Raw genomic sequence first — 16,467 nt, forward strand, 5'->3', positions numbered from 1 at the left:
CGAAAGGAAAGTAGAAGGGCGAGAAGCACTGCCAAAAACTGGAGCAAGCAGCGTGGAGGGTGGAGAAGTGATGACTGTGGATGTGGATAGGGAGTAGGAGACAAGAAAGAGCAGCCACCATAGAGTCTGTTGGCTCATAACGAGGATGATTCCGTGTTTTAATCAGTTTGTCAGACACTACAGTGACCTACGAAACATAAATCTCTCTCTCTCTCTCTCTGATAAGTGAAATCATAAGAAAACAAGTAAATACTGGGAAAAAATAATTTGAAATATAATTCACGAGTCAATTCTGGTTTCTGGCATTGCCGACGAAACACTATATGGGAAGAAAGTTTTGATATTCGTTCATTATTTCTTGGTTGCCACGAACAAATTTTTCCTTATAATCCTGTCTAGCATCCTTCATCAAACTCTCGCCACTCTCACCGTCTCACTCCTATTATCCACTCCATTCATTCATCCACCTTATCGTCGGGCCCCCTCTCCCTCTTTCACCCTTTCCCTCACTCTTTGTCAGTCTTGGATCATCTCTCTTCTCCACATGATCACACATTTTAAGATATTCCTTTATATTCTTCAGCTGGTGTAGGAGCTGCAAGGGCTAGGCGGAGAAAGCATGGATTGAAGTTTTCCATCCTGATATGATGGAGTGTTTGAGGGTCTGTGGTATTGATTTCCTTTGCATCTTCCACATTCTCGTTCCCGGTCTCGTTCTCGTTCCCGTACCCGGTGTCAATTGGCATCGCAAAGCGGACTTCGCTGAGGGAGTAGCTCCAAGCCCCCATCCTTTGCTGCTACTGTAACTGCTGAAACTTCTATGAAAATGCATGTTCAGTCGAAGCTTGCACCACTTGCCAAGACTGCATCTGTAAAGCCTTTCCCATGCCTTGCCTTTCCTGATTGGCTGGATTACTTTCTGGCTCACACGGAGGTAACTTGTCTCTCATTAATGCTGTTATGCTTCATGTTTCTATATTTTTTTGCCCTAGCCCAGCTCCTACACAAGACGGGCTATTTTTGTTGGTATTAGATTTACCAATGATTGTAAGACCCAAATATGTTTGTCAAAACTATGTTATACAAGAAAATAATGAAACTATGATGAGTGTAAGTGAAAGAACCAATACGAAATGTTTATACTTCTTTCTACATATCAATTTCATAAGCAGCAATTGTTGAATTAATATTGAAGTAAACCCCATGCATTTGCCAGGCATTATAATGAATGTCAACAATACTTTTCCTGTGACTTGTGTTATCTAACTTTTTGACGGGAGTTGGTGGGGAATATATTGGAATTTTTATTTTATTTGGCTTTTGCTATTCTCCCCTTGAATGAATGCTGGTTAGACATTTTCTTTGAGCATCCAATTATATTACATGGTGACAATATATTTTTTCACGTAATCTAATATACTTATGACTAGGAAAATAAATGGCTTTTTGTGAAGTGAATAAAGATACATTTGATATAAACTGAAATTTGTAGTGTCGTCGCCATAGGAGCTTCAACACCAAGGCTGACTTTGCGTGCCGAATTCCTCTCCTGCTTGAAGGCCACAATGTAAGCCACAATATAAAGCAAATTCAATTGTATGTAGAGAAATCGAGGCCCGGATGTGTTAAGTTTGTTACCCACTTGGCCATTGCTTGCATAGTCATGGCTTGTGGGAGAGACGGGAGAGACAATTGTGAGTATAGCTTTATAGAGGCCATTCCCACCACACCCATACGGACCCATCACCACCACCCACACCACCATCACCACCTTCATGAAGCTGCCAAAATAACCACCAGACCTATACAGCTATCTCCACCACCACCACCATAACCAGCACCACCATACCCACAGCATAGCAAGCATTAATTAATTCATCACCATGCTTACCCCAAAAATTCACCACTAATCCACGTCATCTCTCTCTCTCTCTCTCTCTCTCTCTCTCTCTCTCTCTCTCTCTCTCTCTCTCTCTCTCTCTCTCTCTCTCTCTCTCTCTCTCTCTCTCTCTCTCTCTCTCTCTCTTTCTTTGGTGTGTACAGGGAGGGGGGGAGGGATGGGGGGAGGGGTGGAGGGCGAAGGAGGGGGAGGTGAGGCACTAAATGGAACCGCGTGAATCTTTAACGAGACATTCTACACCGCCATCCACCAAAAAAACAAAAAAACAAACAACAGGGAGAGGGAAGGTGGGAAGGGGCGTTTTAACGATCCCTCTCACCGCCTCATCACGGTCCTTATCTCTCCCCTTCTCCGTATGGCCCTCTTTTTCTTTTTATGTTTACCTCCTCTCCTCCCTCTTTACTTAACCGTTTTTCACTTCCCTCCCTTTGCCTCGCCTCAGTCGCCTTTCCCTCTTCGTCTGCCTTTCCTCACCTTCAACGCATTTTGTCACCTCTACATCTTATAAGCTTCCACTCTCCTCTTCACACTTTCTCATCCCACCTTTTCCCTCATTTGTTCTCTCCCTTCTCTCACTCGCCCGAACTTCATCATTTCTCTTTATACTTTCTCTCCCCTCTTCTTCCCTGAACTTTCCTCTCTCTCTCCTCACTCTCGCAAGTTCGGTCGACCTCTCCTAACACACGACACTGGCTGCCCTACTTCCGCGGAAAATATTCTGCCATGTCGCTGTTTTTTTCTTCACGCTTCGTCATTTCTGCCGCGGCGGGAGGTAGTGTCTTAATTAACCTTAATCTCAACGGGTTCAAGACCTTTCTTCCGTACGTGACCTTTTAGAGGAAAAATAATTATGCTGACAAGTTTGTACGTGTTCGGGAAGGAACGAGAGAAAGAACCCATACCTGAGGGAAACGTTGCCGGGAGATGATCCCTCTCTCGTCCAGGTGAGCAGCGGAGATAAAACTGTAAAGAAAAGAGGTATTTCGTTAGCTTCCGACATTAACCTTAGAGCCCTGGGGCCGGCGGAGTTCTGTAGCGAAACAAAAACTGAATGTGCGCTGCTCCCATGGGGACGGGGGAAAACCTGCTCTTTTACAGCCCTCATTTTAGTGCTTCCGGCAGGTGTAGGTGTCCGATCCGCGCTGTGTTTTGTGTTTTGTTTATTGCGTTCTTTGTAGAAAAATGACGAGCTCAGGGAATACTACAGCACTGTGAGCTTACGTTTTTGTCCTACAGATACATAGTTTTTTTAAGGTGGTCTATTTCAGGCCAGCAACAGGTCATAATGGCTGAAAGGAAGAGCACCTCCACGCTTGCGGCCTTACCTTACTTTATGTCCGGCTGTCTGTCTGCCTCACCACTCGCTGTTTCATGAATGTCTGTCTGTGCCCGTCAGTCTGCCTCACCGCTTGTCATATTCCTGGGTGCCCGTCTGTTTCCCCCTGGAATTGCTTACCAAGGACTGGATCATCGTCGAGAGGGCGCCCCCCCCCCCCCCCCACACACACGTGCTCACCAGATAACACTATTCGCTCACCCACTTGCTCATCCTCTAACAGCAATTCGTATTATGCTCTTGTACTTCTTCGAATACACACCAACATGAATAAATACATCATTATCATTATCATTATTATTATTATTATTATTATTATTATTATTATCAGGAGCAGCATCATTGTTATCATTATACGCATGCACATAAAATCACCTTTCGAAGATTTTCATTATTTCCTCGGAGAAGCAGGCAAGCAGGGAGGGAGGGAGGGATCCAGGGGCGAGGGAGCGCTATTCGCCCTCATTATGACCAAGAAAAATATTGGGGCGTCTTAAAAGTCCCCAGATTCCCCACTTTTTGCTTGCTGTCGCTCCCTGCCTCCTCCTAATTTGGTCTCCCTTTGATGTCTTTCTCGTCTCCGTCTTAGCCTGCTCAAGACATAAAGAAAATAGGATAAGATGTTGAATATATAACAAAACGACACCCGGAAAAAGAATAACACGCGATGAAAGCTGAAGAGCAAATAGTGGAGGATGAGCGGCAGGCAGCAGGAAGACACGAACGGGAAAGACGAAAAGACTATAACTATTTCTTGGTCTAGTGTAACCTATTGTCTTCCAAATATGTCGAGGCCGGTCTGGCGTAGCTCCACGCGGGTCCTTTCCTCCCCTCTGCTCTTCCACACAGTCCCAACACCTATCTCTTCCCCTCATATGCAAGCAATAGGTAACAAATGAGAGGAAAAAATAGGTGTTGGGACTGTGTGGCAGAGCAGAGGGAAGAAATGGACCCGCGGGAGCCAACGCCAAAACGGACTCCACAATTTGGTTTCACTTTAATCAATCACAGTGCCTTCAGAAACCGCAGTCACGCTACCCAGCACTGAAGGTCGCGTCAGACTTACCTCCCTCTACACCATCTACACAGCGGTACCACAAAAAAACGTATCACAGGGGGGGGAGTTTACGCATGGGTTTACTTTCAACGGAGATAGCACCTACAGATTCCCAGCGTTCTAAAGGGATCTAAAAATAAGGCATACATTCAAGGTTTTCTCTCTCTCTCTCTCTCTCTCTCTCTCTCTCTCTATCCATCTATTTATCTATCTATCTATCTAACCTATCTATTTATCTATCTCCCTCTCCATCTCACTGGTCTCGTAAACTTAAGCAAAAAACCTGGACTCCTCGACGCATCTCCCCGGAAATTTACATTCTTTCAAAATTTATATTCTTTTAAAATAGCGAGAGATCACAAAACTTTTTTCCAATAGCCGAGAGCCGAACGCAGATAAAGGACGGAGACGCAGCGCCTACATTGGGGTGAGGAGGAACGCTATCTGGCGGCGAGACACTGGGGGAGGGGTAGGCAGGATCAAGGCAAGGCAGGGTCGGCGAGGAGCAGAGACAGGGAACGAAAGGAAAAGGAAAGAGTAGATGGGAAGGGTAGAAAACGAAAGAGAAGGTATGCAGAGGAACAAAAGAAAAGAAAACAGGAAAAATGAAGAGGGAACGTAAAAGGAAAGGAAGAGAAGGAAAGAGAAGGGAAGGAAAGGGAAAGAGAGGGAAGGGAAGGAAAGGGAAAGGATTGGATGGGAAGGGAGGAAAAGGGAAAGGAAGGCAAGGCAAGGTAAAGCAGGGAAAGGAAAGGGAAGGGAAGGGAAGGGAAGGGAAGGGAAGGGAAGGGAATGGAAGGGAATGGAAGGGAAGGGAAGGGAAGGGAAGGGAAGGGAAGGGAAGGAAAGGGAAGGGAAGGGAGAGAAAGAAATGATAAACGAAAAGAAGAAAGGGGGAATGGAAAGGATGTTAAAGAAGGAAATGAAAGCTTGATGAACAAAGGGTTAAGCAATAGAGGCGAATAAAAAGATACGAATAAAAAAAAACTTGAGCAAAGAATGAGGAAAAAACTAAAAGAATGGAACATGCAGGAAAGGCATAGGATAAGACAGGATAAGAGAACAGAAAGGGAAGAGAGATGACGGGAAAGAATACAAGAGAAAGGAAAGGAAATAAGAAAGAGATTAACATGAGACTGGAAAACAAGAGAAGAAAGAAACAATGAAGTGGAAGGAATCGCAATGTACAAAAAAAAAAATGGATGACAGAAGAAGGGAAGCAAAGTAAATGGAAATCCAAGGTGAAGGCTGTGACGAGAAAGGGGGTGAAGATGTGTGAGAAAAGATGAAGCAGTTTCCCCTTTCAAGACTAGCAAGATTTTCTACACCCAAGTGGAGATAAGAAGGAGGAGGAGGAGGAGGAGGCGGAGTAGGACGAGGAGGAAGAGGAAGAGGAGGACGAGGAGGGGGAGGAGGAGGAAAAGAATGAAGAGGAGGAGGAGGAGGAGGAGGATAAGACAGAGGATGAGGAAGAGGAGGAGAAGGAAGAGGAGTGGGATAAGGAGGAGGAGGATGAAGATGAGAAGTAGGATAAGGATAAGGAGGAGGAGGAGGAGGAGGATGAAGATGAGGAGTAGGATAAGAAAAAGGTGGAGGAAGAAGAAAAGGAGCAAGAGCAGGAGGAGGAGGAGGAGGAAAAGAAACAGGGGGAAGAGAAGGAAGTAAAGGAGGAGATAATGAAGAGGGAATGACTAAGGGGATAGGAAGTTTTGGGAGGCAGTCTACTCAGGGGATTGAGAGATGGAGGAAGGAAGGGAAGAAGGGAGGAAACGAGGGAGGGAGAATAGGCAGTAGAGTATTATGATGGAGCTTTGAGGGACAGAGGGGGATGAGAATGGGAGCGAGAGAGAGAAACGAAGTCCAATATTCCCAACAATAGGAGGCGTAGATATGGTGGTCAGTAGGCATTTTATTATCAAATGTGTGGGTAGAGAGTATTATGGAGAACGGGGATCCTATTCTGTTCTATTAATCGATTCTCTCTCTCTCTCTCTCTCTCTTAGTTTAGAGAGAGAGAGAGAGAGAGAGAGAGAGAGAGAGAGAGAGAGAGAGAGAGAGAGAGAGAGAGAGAGAGAGAGAGAGAGAGAGAGAGAGAGAGAGAGAGAGAGAGAGAGAGAGAGAGAGAGAGAGAGAGAGAGAGAGAGAGAGAGAGAGAGAGAGAGAGAGAGAGAGAGAGAGAGAGAGAGAGAGAGAGAGAGAGAGAGAGAGAGAGAGAGAGAGAGGGGGGGATCTCATGTGCTCCTTAATTAAGCTACTTGAAACACAATTAAGAATCGAACAACAGGTAGAGGAAACGCCGAAAAAAAGGGCACGAATTGCACTCTTTTGAACAACACGTTAATGATCAGAAAAACCCCACTTAAACTTACCGGGATACGAGGAAAAACTGTAAGAGAAAAACACGAAATAAGATTAAACTGATTAAGCCGACACACAACACTCCGCCATATTAGAAGAACGAGTACAGTTATTGCCCCCCCAAGAAAGAAAAAAAAATATGAGGAATACATTAACAACTGACGAGATTAAATTGAATGGTAAAACACACACACACACACACACACACACACACACACACACACACACACACACACACACACACAAAGAAACATAGTAAATCGATGAAGCCGCACGCAACGCAACGCCAAATAAATAAAACAAGAACAGTTAACGAAAAAAAAAAAAGAACAGGAGAAAGTTAATAATTGACGACATGTAATTAAATTGGTGAAAGAAAAAAAGCGCACGAAGTATACTCAATTGATGAAGCCGCCGCACAACACATCGCCAAATTGAAAGAACGACAAGAGTTGATGCAAAAAAGAATAGAAAAACATTAATAATTGACGAGGTAAATATGACGCCATATGACAAACGTGAAATGTGATTAACTAAGTGATAAAATTTGCGTTACTGCCGCCACCACCGCCGCCGCCACCACCGCCGCCGCCACCACCACCGCCGCCGCCGCCACCACCGCCGCCGCCACCACCGCCGCCGCCACCACCACCGCCGCCGCCGCCACCACAACAGGCACATTGTATTTTTTGTCCACTTGCTTTCCAATGGCTGTTTTTGTTATTACAGTGAATAAATTTGCTTGTCTCGTAACTGTGGCTGTATGTTTTTTTTTTTTGTTTTTTTCCGTGTGTGTGTGTGTGTGTGTGTGTGTGTGTGTGTGTGTGTGTGTGTGTGTGTGTGTGTGTGTGTTTGATGCGGTAGGAAAAATTAAAAGGCTTTCTAAATAAATGTTGAACCAGAAATTCATCAATTTTTCCGCGTTTTCAAACGACAAAAATATTGGAACACAAAAAAATAAGTCATTGCATCACCACACGGCTCTTACTTCCTGGGAGAGAGAGAGAGAGAGAGAGAGAGAGAGAGAGAGAGAGAGAGAGAGAGAGAGAGAGAGAGAGAGAGAGAGAGAGAGAGAGAGAGAGAGTAAAAGAAAAAGGTGGTGGGGGAGTGAAGTGGAAAGTGTAGGAAAGAGGGGAGGGATGAAAAGCATTGAGGAGGAGAGTGGAGGGAAGATGTTTGGAGGCAAGAGGGAGGGGAGAGGAGGGGAGAGGGGGGTGGGGCCTTCACAATAGGGCTTCATTATCTGTCCCTCTTCCGGTCTGGCATTTCGGTCAGGATGGATCCAAGGCTTTACTTAGGAGAGGATGCTTTAGACTCACTGGCGCCGTGTCCACCACCACCACCACCACCACCACCCACTACCTCCTCCACCATCACCACAAACACTACCAGCGCCACAACATTTTTCTCTTCTCAACATTTTCAACCTCTATCAACACCGATACTTCCACTTTCACCTCCACCATCACCACCAACACCATCACAGTATACCACCACCACCACCACCTTCATTACCTCTATCACCATCATTAATACCACTACCACCTCTACAGTCACCACTAACACTAACACCACCACTACCACCACTCTATTTTTCTCTCCGCATCATTTTCAACTAGCATCTCTTGTTCTCCACCACAACCACATCCACCGTCACCACCAACACTAACAATCCTGCCACCGAAACCCTATTTTTCTCTCTTCATTATCTCTTCTTGTTCACTAGTTCCGCAAGACCCATCCCCACCCTTACCGGCACTGATACCCCAAACATACCACCCCTTTCCCTCCGCGCGCCTTTATCTTCTCAATAATAATATATACTCACTCCAATATTATGGCACTCGAAATTAACTTCACCTCCTTCACTTCTTCGTTGGACATGACTCTCGAACAAGAATATCAGTAGCAGCGGCATCAACAAACACAGCTGCAATAAAAAGATCCCCAACAGCAGCAGCAACATACAACCTCCACGATGAAAAATTTCCTCAGCTTGGCTCATGTGTTATCGCTGAGGCCACTGTGTCGTATTTTCCAGATCCAGAGGCGTGTTTCAGGTAGAGTTGCTCGAATCTAAATTTCTCTGGCGTTTAAAATATTCAGTGCTGGGAATGTTAGCACCGTGGAGTAAAAATATGGATTAACCCTTGACTGCGGATTTCCTACAAGAAGACCTCACCAAGCTACAGGAATTGAACAAAAAAGTGGCTGCTGCAATTCACTGAGTAAAAATGTAAAGTCCTGCACCTTGGGAGGGGATATCCAGCACACCAATACCACATGGGAAACACTCCACTATCCACCACAGAGGCAGAGAAAGACCTGGGACTATATGTTATACCAGGCTACCAGTGAAAGCTAAATCCGTGGCAATCGCAGCGGACGTGTTAATATTTTAATACCGTCGTAACATAGTAATATAAAAGTAACCGTCAAAGTCTCATAATGATTTGAACCTAACTGAATAAGTGGTGTTAAAAAAATATCGTTTGGCGCTAACAGCTGGCCAGATCTTACATATTCTTTTTCGTCCAAGTTGTGTTGTCGTTACAGATTTTTCGTTAAAGGATTTTTACTCCTCAGCCTCTACCCATTGCATTGATCAATAAAAAAACAATAACAATAATATCGATAATATATAATGGTCATAATAATAATAATAATAATAATAATAATAATAATAATAATAATAATAAAAATAATAATAATAATAATAATAATAATAATAATAATAATAATAATAATAATAATAATAATAATAATAATAATAATAATAATAATAATAATAATAATAATGACAATAACAATAAGCAACAACATGGACAGCTGTAAGAACAAAACTTAAATAAAAACCACTCATAATAACTCCTATAAACAAAACTAACCGAAGGGCAACAACGAAAGGAATTCAGACTCCGAGAACTTAAAAAAACAACAACAGCAGCAATACAACAAGAGCAACATCATCATCATCAGCCTACAAAAGATACATTTTTTTTCATTTATTTATAAAGAAAAATACTGAAAAATCTCAGCTTATGGCACCGGGCGGAGCAAGAACCCGCGTCGTCCCGGATTCGGCGCCGTCACGCTAGCCACTCAGCCACCGACTTCCCATTGAATACTAGAAACAAAAGCAAAAACAAAAAACACCGTCCTCAATAACAATAATAAATCTAGCTATAACAACTTCCCCAACATCAACAAAACAATGACAGCAACAAACGCCCCCTTGAAGACACGGCCCTCCCCGCCCTTCCCTTCCCTCCCACACACACCAGGCAGGTCGCAGGGGACTAATTCAGTGAACGTCCCTCCATGGTCCCTCCGCTCCCAGGCTCTGCGGGGGAGCCTTTCACTTGGTTCTGATCACTTCACCAGTCTATATCAGGGACGAAGGAGTGGTGTTTTCAGTGTCCTCTCTCTTAGCGCTGATTACTGGGATGACTATGATGTGGGTGTGTGGAGAGGAGGGTGGAGAGACAAATGCGTGGGGGAACAGAAACATGGGTGGGTGAATATGTGGGTGAGTGGATGGACAGATGAATGTGTAGGTAAATGGACATGGCTGTGTAGATGGGTGGATGAGTGGCGTAGCACAGTGGATTGGTGAGTGGATATTAAGTAGGCGGATGCGTGAGTGAGTAGATACTGGGTGGTATGATGAATGAGTAAGGGGATGGTGCGTAGATGAATGGATGAATCAATGGATGGATGAAAATATGGTGGATCGACAGTACCTGGTCATGTGTGTGAATATGTATTTAGGTAACCATAAACTAATGGATATTCTGAAGCACGTAGAAAATGATATACAGGTAAAAAGTTAATATAATCCCAACTAATAAAACAAAAAAAAAAAAAATGGAATATCGACTAAAACATGTATTTGCCAAGAAGCAGAAAAAGCCAAATAGACGCGTGCACACTAATATATACCTGCACAAAAGAAGGAAAACTAGAAAAATGAAAAAAAGAATGATACAGTTACCTACAGATTGACGGATACCCACAGCACCGGTTCCTTCATGTTAGACGTTGCCTTTACATACTGATTCTATAAAAAAAGGAATAAAAAAATGTGATACGTGATCTATACTCGTCTTTTTCGAGATGTCACACGGACGAAATTTTAACGGTTTAACTTTCACGGGTTCTCTGTTCCAGTAAAAAAGTTGTTAATTTCAATACACGTTTCAACTTCGCAGAACTAAAGAGAAAAAAGGTTACTAGATCCTTTGTACTTTTCCCCTCCACAGAATTCGAATAAAACGACAGGACAAAACTCTTCCTTTATTTAATTACCTCTGATGGAATTGTGTTCAAACAGATTCTATGCTTCTGTTTGTCTGTCTTTGTGATTTTGCCTTTCTCTATCTTTGTCTGTCTTCTCTCTCTCTCTCTCTCTCTCTCTCTCTCTCTCTCTCTCTCTCTCTCTCTCTCTCTCCTCCCCCCCCCCCCATACTCTGAGGTCCACAACCACATCCACAAAAGGAAACTGTCAACATTGCACAGTATCGACTTACGGCCGTCCGACAAACTGCCCTCCCACCGCTGTGACCTCGTATCTCAAAATAGGTCATCTGGCTCCACCTCCCTATCCCTTCCCTACAGAAACTCAATGTATATCAGCTACCTACTATTACAAGTGTTTAGTTTTAGGTTTAAATTAACGAAACTGCTCGACCGTGATTCTGATGAGCTGAAATTGGATGGGAGGAGATTAAATGGTCGGAAGAGATATGTGAAAAGGGAGCGAATTTTAATGTGAAGTGAAAGCGGTAGGTTTGATTGGTGGACGAAGCGTATAAATAGAGGAGCAGGGTAAAATGAAGGGATGGGAAAGGGTATTGACAGGGAAGGGTTGAGGAGGGGGAAGGGTTGAAGAAAACGAAATACTTGTGCGAACGCGAGTGAGGGATTGGAAAAAGGTAAATTGTGAGAAAGCAAGTAAAGGAGGGAGAGAAAAAGAGACAAATTAGTGCTAGAAAGGGGGAAGCAGGGTCCATAGAGGAAGGAGAAGTGCGGGATATATACTGAATGAGGGGACAGAAGAGAGAGAGAAATTACTGGTTGAAATGGGTGAGGAATGAGAAATGAACCCCGCCCTCCCTCCCCTATTTACAAAAGAAATAGAACATGTGTTTGAGTTACAAACATACTTTTACTTAAATAGGAAATACAACTACCACTACCACCACCACCACCACCACTACCATCACCACCAATAACATCGCTATAAGGACTAACGCCACCCCTTACTTTCCCCTTCTCCTCTTGCTCCCTCACGTCCCCTCATGCACCATTCAGCTTGGCCGCTCCCCTCTGCCAGTAATCCCTCGCCCCGTCGGTGCAGCCACGGGCCATATCACTATATTAAGTTATTAGTTGCTGAAGGCTGTTTTTACCTGTTCGACAATGATAGCTGAAAGCCTTTTATCCTTGATCACTTTATTTCATTCTTTATCTGTTATTCTCTCTCTCTCTCTCTCTCTCTCTCTGTTGATGTATATTAAATTTATGAACTCTCCTTCTCATGGCAAACTTCATATCACTCACTCACTTAATTACCCTCACAACCCTCTTTCATCCAAACAGTGACTCAATACATACCTCTCTCTCTCTCTCTCTCTCTCTCTCTCTCTCTCTCTCTCTCTCTCTCTCTCTCTCTCTCTCTCTCTCTCTCTCTCTCTCTCTCTCTCTCTCTCTCTCTCTCTCCTATCCCTCGTATTCCCCTCTCACTTTTCATCCTGACACTTTCTCCCTCTGGTGCTGCGTTCCCCCCTCTCACGACCCTTCCCCTTTCCCCTCCATCAAATATTAGCACAGTAAATTATAATAATTCATTGTCTTCACCACACCTGCTTTTACTAATACCAGCACAAATACCACCACCAGCACCACCAACACCACCAGCACCGCTATTGTCCCGCTAATGCAATTACCAATAATATATGGGCATTTCGTATACAATGGCGGTTGTTGAACTAATATGGCTTTTGCTGCTCTGTATTTACTGCTGCTTCTAATACAATGGTTACTAGTGCTTATTTTAATAATGCAACAACAACAACAACAACAACTACTACTACTACTACTACTACTACTACTGAAAGGGATGTCAATAGGGCTTTGGTTGTAAAAGAGCCAGGTTGGACACGTTACAATGATTTTAAGTTAGACAAATTCAGATTCAACAAAGACATAGGCAAGAATTGGTTCGCTAATAGAGTGGTGGATGAGTGGAACAGATTTGGCAGTCATGTTGTGGGTGCCAAAACCAAAGATACATTCAAGAAGAGCTTGGATAAATTCATGGATAGTGAGGTCAGGTGGAGATAGACTTATAGGAGATGCCTTGTATACGCCAACTGGCCTCTTGCAGACTCCTTACGTTCATATGTTCTTATGTTCTTACTACTACTACTACTACTACTACTACTACTACTACTACTACTACTACTACTACTACTACTACTACTACTACTTTTATTACTGCTACCACTACTACTACAATTACTGCTGCTATTTCTTGTCAGTATGTCCCAATAATAGAATAAAAACACCATTAACTACAAAAGAAAAAAAATAATGACTACAAAAGTAAAGCTCCAACATGAAACCAATGCCGTCCATGACAAAAAAGACAGTGACAATAGAGTATAAGAGTACTACCAAAAAAATATCCCGCAGCAACAAAAAGGACAACAGCAAAATAAATCACATAAATAAAAAAATAATATAACTTTCTATTTTTCTCCCCTAAGAGTCATTTGTCAACTCTTTTTTATGCGAGTCAACACACATACACACAAACACTCACACGCACACACACACACACACACACACACACACACACACACACACACACACACACACACATACATACACACACGCACACACAAAAAAAAGTCGCCTCCGTGTAATTACGTGCATCCCTTTGTTCGTCTTATCTGCTCAAAAGTGTGATTTGTCTCGCTATCAACCTCTCTCTCTCTCTCTCTCTAACACACACACACACACACTCCTAATCAACTTTTCTTTGGTTCTTTCTCTCTATTTCTTTCTTTTTTTTACTTCTACTTCTATTTTTCCTTTTTCTCCTTTTTTTCTTTTTCTTCTTTTTTGTCTTCTTCTACTTCTTCTTCTTCTTCTTCTTCTTCTTCTTCTTCTTCTTCTTCTTCTTCTTCTTCCTTTCATTCTACTTTTTCTTTTTCTTCTTTTCTTCTCTCTTTTTAATCTCCTTTTACCTTTTCCTCTTTTTCATTTGGTTCTTTCTCCCTCTGCCCTTCCTTCCCTCTTTCTAGAACTCGCCTCCAATCTCATTCCAGAAAGAAGATGCCCAAAACAGCTTAAAGTCTTCCCATTTACTTCCCCTAAATCGTCTGTACGCTCTAAAGAAACCACGGACTCGCTCTCAAAACGTAACTCCCTTTAAGGCCTCCCTGACAGATGCGTTGATGAAACCGAGTATTTTTTTGTTGAAGTTTTAGAAAGAAAAAATAATCACGAGCATCGATAAGAGTAGTAATGTGAACACCATCATCGGCGTTCAATGATAAAAGAAAAAAAATGCTTATACTTCCCATAACTTACAGGATCAATACCCCCCCCAAAATTGAAAATACAGCTCGAAAAGAAACATCAATATTAGCAGTAACTTCTATAATAAAACAATAACAGTAAACATACAGCACTATAAGCACCATTAACAACATCAGCAGTGACGAAACTAAAAATATCGAGGTCAAAGCTGAACACAACTACAAACAATAACATTAGCTTAAAAAAATCATTATCAGCATCAGTTTTAATATGATAAATAACTCCTGCAATGGTACCAGCAACAACAACAACAACAACAACAACAACTCAAGCGGGCAGGCGAGGGATAAGCTACACCAAAATAGAAGCAACAATTCCACCGACACAAGCAAACAAACAAAAAAACAAAACAAAAAAAAACATCCGAAACAGCCACAGCGAAAACAGCGGCAGGATCTCCTCGTCCTTGAATCCCTCGGCCTCCATATTTCACTACACTGGAAATCCTCGTAATTGTTCTCATTAAGATCCGCTTCACACCAACACATTTCTTTTCGCTTATTTTTAGTCGCACGTCCGGCCGAGCATCGTGCCTTTAGGAATGAAGGAGACGTTAATGGGACCTTCACACGACGCGGAGGAAAAGAAGACACAAGTGGAGTCTGATGCTCAAAACACGCCTGGTACTGGTTCTCGCCGGACTTTATACACGCGACACAAAGGCCCTTAATGGTGGGTTTCAGAAGAGTCGGCCATTATTTCACCCTTGTCAGCTTAACTTGGTCCGCCGCGACGCGTGCGACACTCAGCACTGGCGCGTTACTATTGTATTTATTGTAACCATATTCCTCTAGCTCAAGTTCATGTTCTTGTTTCTCTTTCTCGTTTTCCTCGTGCGTCAGTGATTATAGGTATATATGTGATGTTTATACAGTCACACACGCACACACTCACACACACAGAAACACAAACACACACTCAAAAAAATACGGATAATCAAGCAAACAAACAAACAAAAAAACAACAGAGCAGCATCAGGTGTATGTGCTCAGGTGGATGGGAAGAAGCAATAACGAGACGGTGGACGTGAGGAAGCTTCTTTCCAATCCCAATTTCCCGTCTCATTGCACCGCGAGAGGCGAGAGCCAATACTCCCCTACCTGTGGCCGAGGCCCCACAAAAGGTAATCACACAAATACCGTAATGATGAGCCTCCAACACCTGGGTACATCCAACAACGGACACATACAGTAACAGCAATAAAAGAAGATTTCATACGGTGTTTAAATTAAGGGATTGCCCTCAACGCATGCTAACTATAGATATGACTCATTCATATGCTTTAAACAAGACAGAAATATAATATCATTCATAGAGTAGTGGCCTTAGATGGAAAATGTATGGAAGTCTATATTAGTAAAGGGGAGGATCAGCTAGTCAGAATTACTCATGATTGTCCCTCATCGATTGAAAGTTTTGGTAAAAGTAAAAATTTCCGCCATTGTAAGTCAATAGCTAGATGGCAATTAGTTTATCGAAGGAATTGAATAAAGAAGACAGGGCAACAGAAAAACATTTCATAAAAAAACCTGAGTGGTTGGAAACACACACACACACACACACACACACACACAGTTTTTGGAAACCATAAAATAAACATAATTCAGTGTAAACAATGAAAACGAAAATAAAGGAGAGAAGAAAAGAGGAAAAAGCAAAGCCGGTGATACGATCCAGAAAAGGTGAAGAGAAAGAATGGAAAAAAATTCGTGCTGAATACAAAAGTAAAAACTGTTGGTGTGCAGCTGTAGCTATTAATCATGACACAATCTCACGCGCGAGCAAAATAAAACTTTCTTTGAAGAGGATGAAATACCTCTCCGTCTTTCCCGTTACAGCAAACCTCGATATCATAGCTTACAACTCTTGATGATGCGTTTTTAGGTTTCTTTTTATGGGAAAAGTCATCTTGCAACAATGTTACTAATTTTCAACGAGAGATGTTTATTATACTGTCAAGGTAAAAAGCAACACAATTAAATGTATTTTTCCGTATGAAATGAACACATCTATCAGGATATTTTCAGACAAAACGCAGTAAGTTTATGCGTTGACCCTTCCTGGGAATTCTTAATCGTAAAATAACGGCGGATGAGGAGTCGTCGGGTGCCACATTAAGTAAAAGGAACCGCTGATATAACGCTTGCAGAAGTCGGTCCATCATGCGAGAGTTTATCGACCATGGAAACAGCAACACTGAAGGCGGCG

General features: G+C 42.7%; 1 long non-coding RNA gene across 1 annotated transcript in view; it reads right to left on the bottom strand.

The window, feature by feature from the left end:
- Window positions 1-16,467, bottom strand: part of LOC126996436 (uncharacterized) — a 183,896-nt gene that overhangs the window by 21,282 nt on the left and 146,147 nt on the right. Inside the window, exon 8 of the long non-coding RNA XR_007751162.1 lies at window positions 2,803-2,863. This is a non-coding gene — a long non-coding RNA (uncharacterized LOC126996436). The remainder of the gene's footprint in view (window positions 1-2,802; window positions 2,864-16,467) is intronic.

Source organism: Eriocheir sinensis, chromosome 10 (genome assembly GCF_024679095.1).
Source record: "Eriocheir sinensis breed Jianghai 21 chromosome 10, ASM2467909v1, whole genome shotgun sequence".
NCBI lineage: Eukaryota > Metazoa > Arthropoda > Malacostraca > Decapoda > Varunidae > Eriocheir > Eriocheir sinensis.